This window comes from Peromyscus maniculatus, chromosome X (assembly GCF_049852395.1).
Source record: "Peromyscus maniculatus bairdii isolate BWxNUB_F1_BW_parent chromosome X, HU_Pman_BW_mat_3.1, whole genome shotgun sequence".
NCBI lineage: Eukaryota > Metazoa > Chordata > Mammalia > Rodentia > Cricetidae > Peromyscus > Peromyscus maniculatus.
The window spans coordinates 93670632-93685212 of NC_134875.1; the positions used below are offsets into that span (position 1 = coordinate 93670632).

A 14581-nucleotide genomic window follows, 5' to 3' on the forward strand; every position below is an offset into this window, starting at 1 on the left:
AACACTTGGCAACATTAACCGAAATGCACACATGATCAATGGCTAGACATCCAGGAACCAACAAACAGGCATAGGAACTTACTCTGTACTATTCTTTCCCTTATCCACCTCCACCACCTGGTAACAATATCTGCTCAAAGACTAAGTTTAGCAATCCCATTCCCCCAGTGTAACCATTCCTATGAAATAACAATCCTTAAAAGGTGTTGGTAACCCTTTATTTTTACCATATTGTGCATTTTTTTACATTTATGAATCAGCATATGCATGTGGGCACAAGCATGCCACTGTGCTTGTATGAAGGCTAAAAGACAGTTTGTGAATTAGTTTTCTCCTTTTATCATGTGGATAATGGAGATCAAACTCAGATCACCAGCTGGGTGGCAAGAGCCTTTACCAGTCCATTATGTACATTTTCTTACTATTTTGAGACAAAGTCTGTGTAGCCCTGACTGGCTTGGAACTCACAAAGTCCACCTGCTTCAGCCTAGGATTAAAAGCATGCATTACCATAGCAAGTCTATTCTGTACTTAAACATCTAAAGACTAGATGTTTTCAGTAACACTTTGGGTTCCCCAGCATATGCACAGTGCAGTGCAATAAAGAAACTGTACAAACCTAACATACTTATAAATAGCAACGTTCTGGTCTAGAACCTCTCCCATCTCTCTTAACCCAGGGGTCAGGTTTATATAACTGTGATGTTTTTGTGGGGATTTTAACAATTTCACTTCCTAAGTGGTTTTAAGAGTTTTTTTCTTATGAATTTTAACACAACTTTAAACCCTGTTTTTTCACTAACTATTTTGTCACACACTGCCAGATTCTTTATCATGTGGGAAGACTAGGTACTGCAGATTTGGACTTGTCTGTCTTCTGTATACAAGATATATCACAAAATAAGACACACAGATTAAAAGGACGATGGCTAATCTTGCATTACCCAAACTTACATTATTGTATTGCCCTTCATACACTTTCTTTCTTACTCCCTTCCAAACCAGCACAAGTCTGTGTTCTCAGAACTGGTTTTAATCATTTCATTCCCAAAATACAGCATTTCACCATGAGTTTAAATGAGAATTTACAACATGTATTATTTATTACATCTACCTTTAACATACTTTGTGTACTTCTAAACTCCTAGAAGGACTAGATGGTTCAGATGAGGACATAAATTTGTCCCTTATAGACACAGTAGTGTTGAAACCACACACATGTAACAATGGTTAGATCTCAAAGTGTCTTCTGCTGAGAGCTTTCTGGTCTCAGACCTTCTTCTTCTCCAGCCCCTCCCCTGTATCATGTGACACAGGCACCCATCACTTCGATACTTTTACAACTCTCTTCAGAAGACAACCATGGTATGAACTTTAACACAAGAGTATACAGAATATGTTAGTTCACTAACTCTATTTTTGTCATACATTGGCAACCTCATCAACACCTAGAAACTAGAGATCATAAAATTAGGACTCCTTTGTCCAGTATGTAGACGATATACACAATAGTAATGTTACGTGAAATGTACCTAACATACGGGGTGACAAGTAAGCTAAAGGTGTCTAGCACACTAAGGGAATCTTTTTGCAGTTTCTTCCTCCCAACTCCTCAGTCCACTGAACAAGTACAGCTGGTCCACTGTTCTCAGAGGTGGGTTAACTATTCTAAGCATAGTATCTCCAGTTTTTCAAAACTATTTACACAAACTATTATTCTACTACTTCTACTTTTAAATGTATCAAGTACTTTTAAGTGTCTAGAAAGACTAGATATTTCATGTAAGACCTTATCTGCTATTCATACTGCACTGGTAAATAACTGTATACAAAGCAATGGTTATTATCTGAGGCATCTTCTAAACACAACCATTTGGGCTTTGATGACCCACTTTCTCTCTCCTCTCTGCCTTCAAACCAGTAGAAAAATACAGGCATATGTAATGCTTAGAAATAGCTGAACAAATTCATATCCCCAAATCATTTGCAGAACAATCTTTCCTATAAACGTAAATAGTGTACACAATGTGTTAATTTTACTTTGTGATAGATTGGGCAACCTCTTTAACATCTAGAGACTAGAAGCTGAAAATTTCAGACAGATTTGCCCATTATTTCCACAGAAGATGAGAAGCTGTGGATTCCTTCTAGGTTAATATGGTTTCATTAAGGAAGACCCATTGAGCCATGGCCCAGATAATCCAACACCCAGAACTGTAGTGGGTAGCCATTCCAGCTTGGATCTGGAAGTTCCAACCCCCATTGAGACTCTGGCAACTGTCACACCTACGAGGCGGGGCCAGGGGAGGTGCCTGGAGACCCGAGAGCTGGATGGGCCACTGCTCTCTCTGTGCGCTCTCTCGGTGCCGGGACACTGAATGGTGAAGGTGGACTGTGCAGAGCTCAGGAGAACACCGCTGGACTGTGTTACACCTTCCCCAGACCCTGCAACCTACCTATTACTTAATTTGTGAGTTACGTCACTAAATTAATATCCTTTTAACTACGTGGAGTGGCCAAAATAATTTCTCCAACACAGAACAGCTTCAAGGCAACTAGCTGAGACAATGCAGCCTCACAGACCACTATAGCCACGACTTAACCATAATTCTAAAATTTCTCAGTATCTCCATAAGATTGCCAGTGCCTCCAATCAGCAGGAAGTAGTATGAAAAGTTACACCTAAATTCCCAAAATATTGTTTGTAAATGTTTACTTTTATTTGATTATAAATTGTTAATGGTCATAGTCAATCTCTTTCTAAAGAAAAAGGGGGTATTATGATATAGAAATGATAAAAAAAAAATAAAAAACTACATTAATCCAAAAAAACTGTTAATCTCAAAATACTTTATATTAGAATTTGTATTTTAGTTTATTAATACAAATTTAAGGTCAATTTTGTTATACTGTATGTATATTTCTACTATTGTTTAAGGTATTATGTTTATTCAGCTAATTTAAAATGTAATGTATAGTTAAGAAATACAAATTAGTAGTCATCTAAATAGTCAAATTTGTATTGATATTGGTTAGGTTTTATAGATATGCAGAGACATATTTCAGATGCATAGGTAATCTTCAAACACTTAAAAGACCTACAGACTATGGCATTTAAAATGTTTTAATAGTTTAGACTTTTCTAGACAGTGAGACACGTCTGCTCCTGGCAGCACTAACATAACTTCAAAGAGGATGATGGACATCAAAGAAACTCGGTATGGAATTTGCTTACAATGTGGAAAAGGCTAGGCACATGGGCAAGAAACTGCTCTTGCCTGGACTGCTTGATAAACTGGACATGCAGGACCCATAGGAAGGTGACCACTGATCTTAGATAAATTAAGGCAAGATAGTCTTTCAGGTTTCTGGTTTACAGAAGAAACTGCCAGACATTCTGCAGGACACAGTGAAAAGTGACTGATGAACTTTGCCAATAGACAGAACAGTCCCTCAAATTTCCTGCTTCACTGAAAAGTCTTCCAGAGACTCTAGGCCTACAGACTGAAGATAGATGCCCCAACGTTACAGAGGAACTTTGGGTGACTGTCCAGGCAGTCAGATGTCAGTCTCATTTCTAGAATTTTGGAAGATGCTTGCAATGCACTTCCTGTTTACTCAGATAATATTCTTCTGGTGTCTTTGACAGAGTTGAAGGCTAGATAGTTATAATTATAGTTCTCCTTGGTTACAATAAAAGGTAAATTAGATATGAAACTTTAGACTTACAAATATAGGATAGATGATATTGTATTTTCTTTAATATTACTAAATACAAATAGACTAGATATTGTAACTGAAATTCTTGCTTGATAACTGTATTGTTATATGTAATTTTACTATGTTAAAATTAAAATCTTCCTTTTTGATTAGACAGAAAAAGGGAAATGCTATGGGATGGCCTTTCTGTATGCTATGAATATGTGTTGCTATCACTGGTTAATAAAGAAGCTGCTATGGCCTATGGCAAGGCAGAATAGAGCCAGGTGGGAAATCTCAGAGAGATACAGGGAGAAGAAAGGCGAGGTTGGGCAGATGCCATCCAGTTACCCAAGGAACAAGATGCCAGCAGACCAGTAATGCCACATCCATGTGTCAAAATATAGATTAATAGAAATGGGTTAATTTGAGATGTTAGAGATAGCTAACAATAAGCCTGAGCCATAGACCAAACAGTTTATAATCAATGTTAAGCTTCTGAGTGATTATTTTAAAAGTGGCTGTGGAACTGCGGGACCAGGGTGGGACAGAGAAAAGTGTCTGGTTACATCCAAGTAACTTCTCCTTGATGAAAATCCATGTTCACCGGGAGGACCAAGAACCCATCTTACTTATTCCTAAGCACTGGACCTCTCTATTCTACCAGCTTTACAATGAGTGAAAGAAGCAAGACATCCTTTCACATAAATTAAATGTTAGTATGCCTTGATCTATAAATCCTGTATCCCATGAAACCCTGTTTACTTATTTTTACCAATGTGTATTTGGCCCTATGGTGGAGGTAGGATGATGCTCACCACAGCTGTCAGCCATGGTGAAATAATAGTTACCACTGATTTTATCTATACAGTGTCTAGTGTTTGGCTCCCCCCAAATGATCCTGTGAAAATTTCTCCTTAACAAATAGAATAGGTCATTAAAGTGTTTTCTTATGAATTGTTTTAGGATCAGACATATTCTAGAAATAAATCTCTATAAAGGATAATGCATTCACTTATATAGCCTATCACAAAAATACTACAGACTGAGTGGCTTAATATCAGAAATTTCATTTCTTACAGTTATGGAAACTAGAAGTTCAAAATCAAGGTGACATAATTATGGACTTCCTATGAGACCAGGGTCTTCATATTTTCCTTTTTTGTCTCTTCATATGGTGGTACCTTTGTGTATTCTCATCCCTATTGTCTTCTTGTGTGCATTAATATTTTCATATAAGGTCACCCCTATGCTCCAGGATTAGTGTTTACTCTAAAATTTTAATCTTAAAGCCCTGATCTTTCAGTAGAGTTGCCTCTGACTAGGTGAAGGTGAAAATTCAATATGATGAATTTTAGAGAGTTACAGTTCAGTGTCAAATAGACAAGAATTAGTGGTATGTTTGTCTTTTCTCAATGTTCTATAAAATATACAAAGTAGCCAGAGTTTTTGAAAAGTAAGAACATGTTTTGGCTCTTTTAGCATTATTTCAGATTATTTATTTTTTGTTACTTATCTTTGATTCAAAAAATAAATTCCCAGACATGATGGTGAAATTATCTGAGTAAAAAAAATCATCACACCTGATATTCATTAAACACAAAGTATTTGCCAGTCATTATGACTAGGATTTTCTATAAGATATATATTCCAATTATCTTACACTATTGATTTAATATGATTAAGATTTTATAGAAGAATATTTTAGGCTACATGGCTTTAAACAGAAATATTTTTTGTTGATATTCTGGAAGCAAGAATATGCAAGATTAAGGTGATGACAAAATTGGTATATGGTGAAGATTCCTTTTCAGATAAATGTCATTTTGGTGTATCCTCATATGGTGACAATAGAAAGAGCAGAACTTTTCTGGTATGTTCTTATAAGGACAATATAAGAAAATGATAACACTCCCACCCACATGACTTCAATTAACACAATTATCTTCCAAAGGCCCTATTTCTTAACACTGTCACATTGCAATTAATGTTTAACCTATGAACTGAACATGCTGGTGCAGGCCTGTAATTCAAGTTAAGTCAATAAAATCATAAGTTTATGGGCTTTTTCGGTTACGTAGTAGTTAAAGATCAGCCTTAGTAACTTAGAATGACCGCAGAACTAATACTGAAAATATGTCCAAGTTACATCATTCCTAAGCATATACCCCAAAGGTTCTACATCTAACTAAAGATATACCTGCCCATTCATATTTCTTGCTCTTCTACTCACAATAACAAGGAAATAGAAGCAGCTTGTATATCCATCAACAGATAAATAGATAATAAAAATGTGATTAATATACACAGCAGAATTTTATTAATCTATAAAGGAAAATAAAATTACTTGAGCTGGAGAGTTAGCTCAGCAGTTAAGAGCACTTTTTGCTCTTGCAAAGTACCTGTGTTTGATTCCTGGTATCCACGTGGCAACTCATAACCTTCTGTAACTCTAATTCCAGAGGCTCTGACACTCTCTTCTTACCTCCATAGGCACCAGGCATATGTATGGTGCAGATATATATGCCAGGAAAATACTCAAATAATACAATAAATAAATATGATAATTTTAATTTAAAAAGAAAAATAAAATTTGCAAGACAAAGGATGGGACTGGTAAACATTATGTGGTATAATGGAAACTCAGAAAGACAAATATGATATGTTCTCTCTAATATGCGAATCTTAGCTTCTAATTGTTAAATATATGTATCTAGGCAATAAATGTGGGTTTTCCCTGGGTTTAATCTCCAGTATCACAAAAAAAAAAAAAAAAGGACAAGAGTAAAGAAAAACACACATTTCCACATGTAAGTTTTAAGGACTGCAAAGGCTAATGATATATAAAGCCATATCAAAGTCAATTGGAAGATAAGTAAACCCAAACCATAAAATTATCATTTTTCATATTATTATAGTAGTGATGGAATGAGGATATATTGCTAATCAGAAATCATCTAGGGCTGTGTTATCCCAGTACAGCTACACTTAAGAAGATATGCTGATCTTTATTCATTTTCCTCCACAATACACCTGAATGCATTTCAGATGATTTATTAAAATATTTTGCTGAAAGTATTGGGATTAGATCCATAGTAGAGAAAAGGAACATCAAAATAAATTATAGGATTAAATAATAAGCAATGCATTTTTCTAATAAAATGACTATCCAAGTTTATGGCGTTTACTTTGTTTCAAAGGATTAGGGAGAAGCAGTGGTGGAAATAACATATATATATATATATATATATATATAATACTTATAGTATTGAACTCTGAAATTAAGTTTAAATTTAAAAAGCAAAATAAAGTGAACAAATTTTTTGGAACATTTTATGTATAGTTCTATCTGCTCAAGAATCAAAGTGTGAATACATATTTACATAAGAAGACCACTGGATTCAATTAGTCATATCTTTCAAAAATGTATACAGATCTGTACTCTAATCTCAGCCTGGATTTATTCCATAAAGTACTTAATTCAAATGTATTTTGTTTGGTGAGATTTTAATTCAGTAATGATCCTACAGAAAACAGTCTCATTTGAAACTCTGCTCTTTTTCCCATGGACAAAATCAAAATAATAATAAAATATCTTGATTTTCACAGAAAAAAATAGCACCTAACAAAAAATCTTAATTCATAATTTTCCTGTAGTAATTGAAGTTTAAGAAGAGAAGTTTAACAAAAATTGAGTTTGCATGTTAGAGAAAATGAAAAGATTGAAAAAAAATGTATCCTGAATGACATTTCCTACACTAAGCCCACTGCTTTATTTTTTTCAGCTTCCCTATATCCCAAGACTGTAGCTAGAGTTTTCCTGCCTTGCCCACAGTCAGGACAAATCTCTGTCACCCGCCAGTCCCACAGCCGCTCAGACCCAACCAAGTAAACACAGAGACTTATATTGCTTACAAACTGTATGGCCGTGGTAGGCTTCTTGTTAACTGTTCTTACATCTTAAAGTAACGCATTTCTACAAATCTATACCTTGCCACGCGGCTCGTGGCTTACCAGCATCTTCACATGCTGCTGGTCATGGTGGCATCTGGCAGTCCGTCCTTCTACCTTCCTGTTCTTTTATTTCTCCTCTGTTAGTCCCGCCTATACTTCCTGCCTAGCCACGACCAATCAGGTTTTATTTATTGACCAATCAGAGCAACTTGACATACAGACCATCCCCCAGTACAGCCAAGTGCAGACCATCTCAGACACCTGCACTCAGGCCCATGGTCCTAATCATCCTCTATGCAAACCTGCTGGGCAACGCCACAAGGAACCCAAGAAGGGCTCCCACAGGACATACATTAACATCCCACAGCACCAAGACTCTTGAGAAACAAACTTGTTCCAAAATTAAAAATAGCGTGCAGGTATTTGGCATTCCTGAACAAAACTACTATTAAAAAAATAGGACCCATGATGGTGACCTGAATAGTTACTGAGAACACTGAACAGAAATGTTCACATAGGGACTTTCCATTACCTGTGCTTAGACATAGAGGCCCCAAGTTTTCAACTTTGTGTTGACTTCCCAAATGAGGATCTCAGAATTAAAAGTGCTGAAGTGTTACTAGCAAGAGTGGCAGCAGAGTCAACCTAAAGAACAAAGTATCACATATTCAGACTTTTATGGGACAGAGGGAACCCACTCACTCCATGCCAGAGGAAGTGCCAGAAGAGCAGCATATGCAAAAACCTCTCTTCCTTCAAGTTGCTTTCCTTGGTGACAGTGGTCACTTCCTCCTTGGAGCTTCAAAAGCCAGTGTGAAGCCAGAAGAGAGGCAATCTGGAGCTCTGTACAAAGCTAACCTCTACTTCAGAAGAAGTAAGAAACAGGCCCAAGTTTTAGCCAGAGTCAAGGTCAGGAGTTAAAGACCCCCTAAAGCCGCATTTTTTTCTTCTCAGTCACCTGAAGAGAGCCACCCTCCCCAGTGCTGCTCAGTTCCTAACATTTCCACTAGAGAACAAGCAGCATTCTCCGTTTCCTGAGTCCTTACAGGATCCAGCTGTACCATCGGTGTTAGGTTTAGATGACCTTAGATGAGAATACCCCTACCACTCTACCACAGACACACTATCCTGGAATTAATTCTCAATCTCTGCCCACCAAAAAAGAGCCTCAAGTTCTCCACAAGCAAGTGGCAACTCCTATTTTCATAGTTTCACCTCAGAAGAAACTTTATGCACTGCACTGCACCTCTCCTTCTGCCCACCAGTGCTCCTGTTTCATTCATGGCCAGTCTCGGAAAATAGTGTCCCTTAGTCCATATCCTTCAACCCCACAAGCTATTTCCTTGTTCTGAGTGATTTTTTTTTCCATTTCTGCCAGCTTAGAAGATAGCTCTCCATCCACAAACAAAAGTGGAGGTGGGGGTGGGGTGGGCAGGTAAGTGGTGGTTTTTGCTGTCTTTATCAATATTGAAGGCTTAAGCTCCCATTCCAGAAAACTCACTGTTCACTCTCGGCTGCAGGATTCCTCATAAAAGAGCCACTATCATTAATTGCACCCTTGTCTTCAGTCTTTTTTTTTTTCTTAAGATTGATTTCGTTTTTAATTATCCATATCTTTTTGTGGGTATACGCATATGAGTGCCGTTGTCAGCAGAAGCCACAAGAGGGTCCTGGGTACCCTGGAGCAGAGTTACTGATGATTGAGATCCATTCTTCTTTTTTTTTAAAAAAAAATTTAATTTTATTTTATTTTACAATACCATTCAGTTCTACATAACAGCCACAGATTCCCTTGTTCTCCCCCTTCCCGCCCCCCTTCCCGCCCCCCTCCCCTTCCCCCCATCCCACCCCCCATTCCCACCTCCTCCAGGGCAAAGCCTTCCCCGAGGACTGAGATCGACCTGGTAGACTCAGTCCAGGCAGGTCCAGTCCCCTCCTCCCAGATTGAGCCAAGCGTCCCTGCATAAGTCTCAGGTTTCAAACAGCTAACTCATGCAGCGAGCCCAGGACCTGGTACCACTGCCTAGATGCCTCCCAAACAGATCAAGCCAATCAACTCTCTCACCTATTCAGAGGGCCTGATCCAGTTGGGGGCCCCTCAGCCTTTGGTTCATAGTTCATGTGTTTCCATTCGTTTGGCTATTTGTCCCTGTGCTTTATCCAACCTTGGTTTCAACAATTCTCGCTCATATAAACCCTCCTCTTTCTTGCTAATTAGACTCCCGGCGCTCCACTAGGGGCAGAGCCATGGATGCCTGCATCCAGATTCCTCAGTCCTTGGATGGGGTTTCTGGCACAACTATTAAGGTATTTGGCCATCCCATCACCAGAGTAGGTCAGTTCCAGCTGTCTCTCAACCATTGCCAGCAGTCTTTTGTGGGTGTATCTTTGTACAACCACTTTGGAAATCTATATGGCGCTTTCTTAGAAAATTGGGAATCAATCTCCCCCAAGATCCAGCTATACCACTCTTGGGGATATACCCAAGAAATGCTCAATCATACCACAAGAGCATTTGTTCTCTATGTTCATATCAGCATAGTTTGTAATAGCCAAAACCTGGAAACAACCTAGATGCCCTTCAACTGAAGAATGGATAAATAAATTGTGGCACATATACACAATGGAATACTACTCAGCAGAGAAAAACAATGACATCATGAGGTTTGCAGGCAAATGGATGGATCTAGAAAAAAATCATCCTGAGTGAGGTAACCCAGACTCAGAAAGACAAATATGGTATGTACTCACTCATAAGAGGATACTAGATGTGGAACAAGGATGACTAGACTGCTACTCACATCACCAGTGAGGCTACCTGGAAAACAGGACCCCAAGAAAGACACGAGGATCGCCAATGATGGAGAAATGGCTGAGATCTTCATGAACAACCTAGACATGAGTGGGAGCAATGAAGGGTGAGGGTCGAGGGAAAGAGAGTGGGAGATCCCAGCTGGATCAAGAACAGAGAGGGAGAACAAGGAATAGGAGACCATGGTAAATGAAGACCACATGAGAAAAGGAAGAAACAAAGTGCTAAAGAGGCCCACAGAAATCCACAGAGATCCATTCTTCTTGGATGCTGAGAATGCAACTCTGTAAAATCAGTATGGGCTCTTAACCACTGAACCATCTTTCAAGCTCCATTGTACTCAGTCTTGAGAAGTCCTGAGGAGAGTGGGCCAGTAGAACTCCTCACTCGTTTGGCTTTTAAAGTCTCTGGAAACCTAGGCAGCAGAGGTAGGAAAAGCCTATGTTAACAGAAAATGCAAAGAAACTTACTGAGGTAGAAATACCAGTAAAGATCACACATGGGTAACTGAGACTTTCAAATATGTGTGTTGAGAATAGAGCTTAGCCTCAAGATAAATCTGCTGTCATTAAGCAAAAAGAGAAGTGTGCTTTTTAGGAAATTAAAAGACAGAACACTGAGTGATTTCTGAAGGAATTAACCATTCTATATGAGGATCTCTGCCATCAACCCCGAGAGTCTCCATGAAAATCTATTAGGCTGTTTCTACACGGGGATATGAAGAACTCAGTGTGAGTAGAGGGGCCTCAAATCAGCATAGATAAGAATCTTAAATATGGCCAGGAAACAAGGTAAGGGTGCAGGAGGGACTATGTAAGTCCTCTATTAATGACATGCTGCATTGACAAGGTAGTTGTGATGGAAGAGACACTGGTTTACTCCAGTTTCAAGAGGTGATTATAATAATAGTACTGACAGATTTTTTTGGTGAAAGAGATGGATTAAATCCACACTAAAAGGAATTCTGGATATTTGGGGGAGCTAAAATGCAAAATATTGTCTAAACACAGACTAGAATTTCACAGAAATGGCAGCTTTAGAGTAGAAAAGGATACAGGCCCAAAGCTTTTCAGCTGGTGATGTGAACTGAGAGAAATTGAGAGGTTTCTGGTATATCAAAAAAGAAACCTTCCACTGCCGCCCCTGCTCATTAGCCCAGTACAACAGGCAAGATAGAGAAGAGGTATGCTGAAAAAAAGCTTCTCTATTCTTACTCAGGGGTTAAGCTCTTTATAAGACTAGCATGTTGGATTCCAAAAGCACTGCACTCATGGAAACCTGAAGAGGCAACCTTCCTTACAAACAAGGTTTTCTCTTTCTGATTAAACTGTTCATATTCTTCTTTTTCTTATAGGTGTTTTCATCACCAGCACCCTTCCAACATATTCTGTTCTTGTCCCTAGCCAGAGTCATCATGCCTCGAGATCAAAAGAGTAAACGCCATGTTTGGGAGAAATGCTACCAGGCCTGAGGTGAGGCTCAGGCTTGTGGAAGTGTTCAGGAAATAGCAGAGGAACCACAAGAGGCAGCAGAAAAGTCCTCTGCTGCTTCCCAGAGCCAGCCTGAGGCTGAGTCTTCCAGCACTCCCGAGGCTCTTCAGAAAGCAACACCATCTGCCTCAAGCACTCTGAGTATTTCTTCTTCTGAATCACGTGAGAATTCCTGTGGGGAAAGTGATGAATTCAGGAAAAGGAATCCCCCGTTGAGGACCAGCCCTGCCCCATCCGTCCTCACCAAGAAATGGTAGCAAGAAAGGTAATAGTGCTCTTACAGCACCTGCTCCACAACTTCAATGTGAAGCAGCTTACTACTAAGGAAGACATGCTGAAGCTTCTCACCAAGAAGTATGAAGACGACTTCCCTGAGATCTTCAGGAAAGCCTCTCAGAAGCTCGAAGATGCCTTTGCAGTGGAAGTGAGGGAAGTCAACTCCAGTAAGCCCTCATACAACCTCATCAGCAAGCTGAAGCTCCCCAACAATGGGAGGATTCGTGCTGGCAAAGGCTTTCCCAAGACTGCTTTTGTGATGTGTGTCTTAGGTATTATCCTCATTAGGGGCAATTGTGCCAGTGAAGAAGACATCTGGAAAGTCCTGAAGAAGAAGCGAATCTATCCAGGAAAGAAGCACCGCATCTTTGGTGAGCCCCGGAAGCTCCTGACCCATTATTTGGTGAAGCTGAATTACCTGGAGTACAGGCAGGTGGCCGGCAGTGTTCCTCCACGCTATGAGTTCCTGTGGGGTCCCCAAGCCTATGCTGAAACAAGCAAGATGAAAGTCCTGGAATATTTGGCCAAGATAAACCAAACAACACCTAGTGCCATGGCTGCCATTTACGAAGAGGCTTTGAAAGATGACCAAGGACAAACAGAAGCCAGAGATGAAGATGACTCTGATGCCACTGACCAAACTAGTGAAGATCCCTCAGTAAAATTACCAGCAAATCCCACTGTCCCCGTTGACCTTTAAAGTTTTCCTGTCATTGAGATAAGGACACAAAGCATGAAAAAAAGCTTTTCTTGAAAATACGAAATAATCTTAGAGTTAGTAGGTCAGGACACTGGGAATAGCAGAGGATTAGAACACAGTTAAGTCTAGTTTCCTTTAATTGCATTCATTATGTGGTTTGGTAAAGTTAAATGCAATAAATGTAATTAAATATTTCCCCTGGTTTGTAAAACAAAAGTCAATAAAAGTCAAATGTTTATGAATTAGACTTTGTGTTTATTTACTGATATTGTACAAATCTATATCAAATACATTCTCTTTAGAAGTCGATGTGAATGTGTTAGAACAGTAATATAATATTCCAGCCTCCAATTTTAGAAATTTTGAGCCAGTATCTGCAGTTTTACCAGTAAGATTGGATTTCCTCTTTTTGACTTAAGGTAAAGTAAAAAGGAATAAAGACAATGGTGTTTCCTATGAGGGCAATCTTGTTGAAAATTAATTGAGCAAGGCATGTGGAAAAGTCAAATTCCCTAAACTTGGAAAACAGATGCAATTTTCATTCATTGATCATGAAATTGTTGGGATAACTGGACTTTAAAAGTAATGAATACATGCCATCTCCTTAGATGATATGCTTTACAGTTTATGGGGGAAAGTACTGTAAGTCTATGCTAGCAACACAGAGAAAATACACACTGGAGGTTGGGGTCGGATGGAGGTGTATATCACCTTTATTGTGGTTTAATTTTTATAGTTTTGGATGCTGAAAATTGTAAGATGAATATTACAGCTGACCCAGTTCTAAACAATGCTATTCCTATTTAAAACTTTGAGAGAGGAAAAGAACAGGGGAGTAAGGGATGGACAAAGGTAAAGGAAAGGTAAAGTGAAGACAGGGAAAGGTATAAGTGATTGGGTTGGTGGGCAAATGGAACAAAAATCTCCATTTGGGCAGGAAGGAAAGGTGTCCTAGATTCTCTTTCCAGTGCAGGTAAGTCAGACTGAAAATCAGGTGATTGGTGCACATTCTGTCAACATTTTGAGAGATCCCTCAAGTAAGATGAGATCCATAGAAACCACTACATCATCACCATTTGATTAGCACTGAAAAGTAGATCCTAACTGATGAGAAGAGCATTTCATGTTAAGTTATCTTAATTTTCATTTCACAAACATTTATCAAGGGCTACATTTTGTTAAGGCAATAATGACTAAAATGAGACAGCTGGACAGAAGGACATCATGGGGGCAGTGGAATTTGACCTTATAACAATTTCTAAGACCTTGAATTGTAGTCATCTGGGACAGTCTCCCCCCCACACACACACTCAAATTAGAGCTGTCATGTTGAAATGTAAAATAGTGGTACTCATTACTTTTGCCCTGTGTACTATAATTTTTATGAGACTATTCTATATGCTCTAATACTTTCAAGATACGAGAGCAAGATGTACGACAAGTGGATGTATCACCTGTGACCAATATAATAACAGTAACTTTTCAAAGACTGAGCATTTTTTTTCCAGCTGTGTACTGCCACCAGATAGAGCCCACACAAGACTCACTTGGTTGATGTTGAGCTTGTGGATTTCTTTTTAAGGCTGGGAGATAGAATAGTAAGACTAAATCCTGATATACATTTGTCTGGTGCACTTTTCCACTCCTACT

General features: G+C 38.8%; 1 pseudogene; it reads left to right on the forward strand.

Moving 5' to 3' along the window:
• The first annotated feature begins 11879 nt into the window (after window positions 1-11879).
• On the forward strand, window positions 11880-12951 carry LOC102925256 (melanoma-associated antigen B5-like; annotated as a pseudogene).
• The last annotated feature ends 1630 nt before the right edge of the window (window positions 12952-14581 follow it).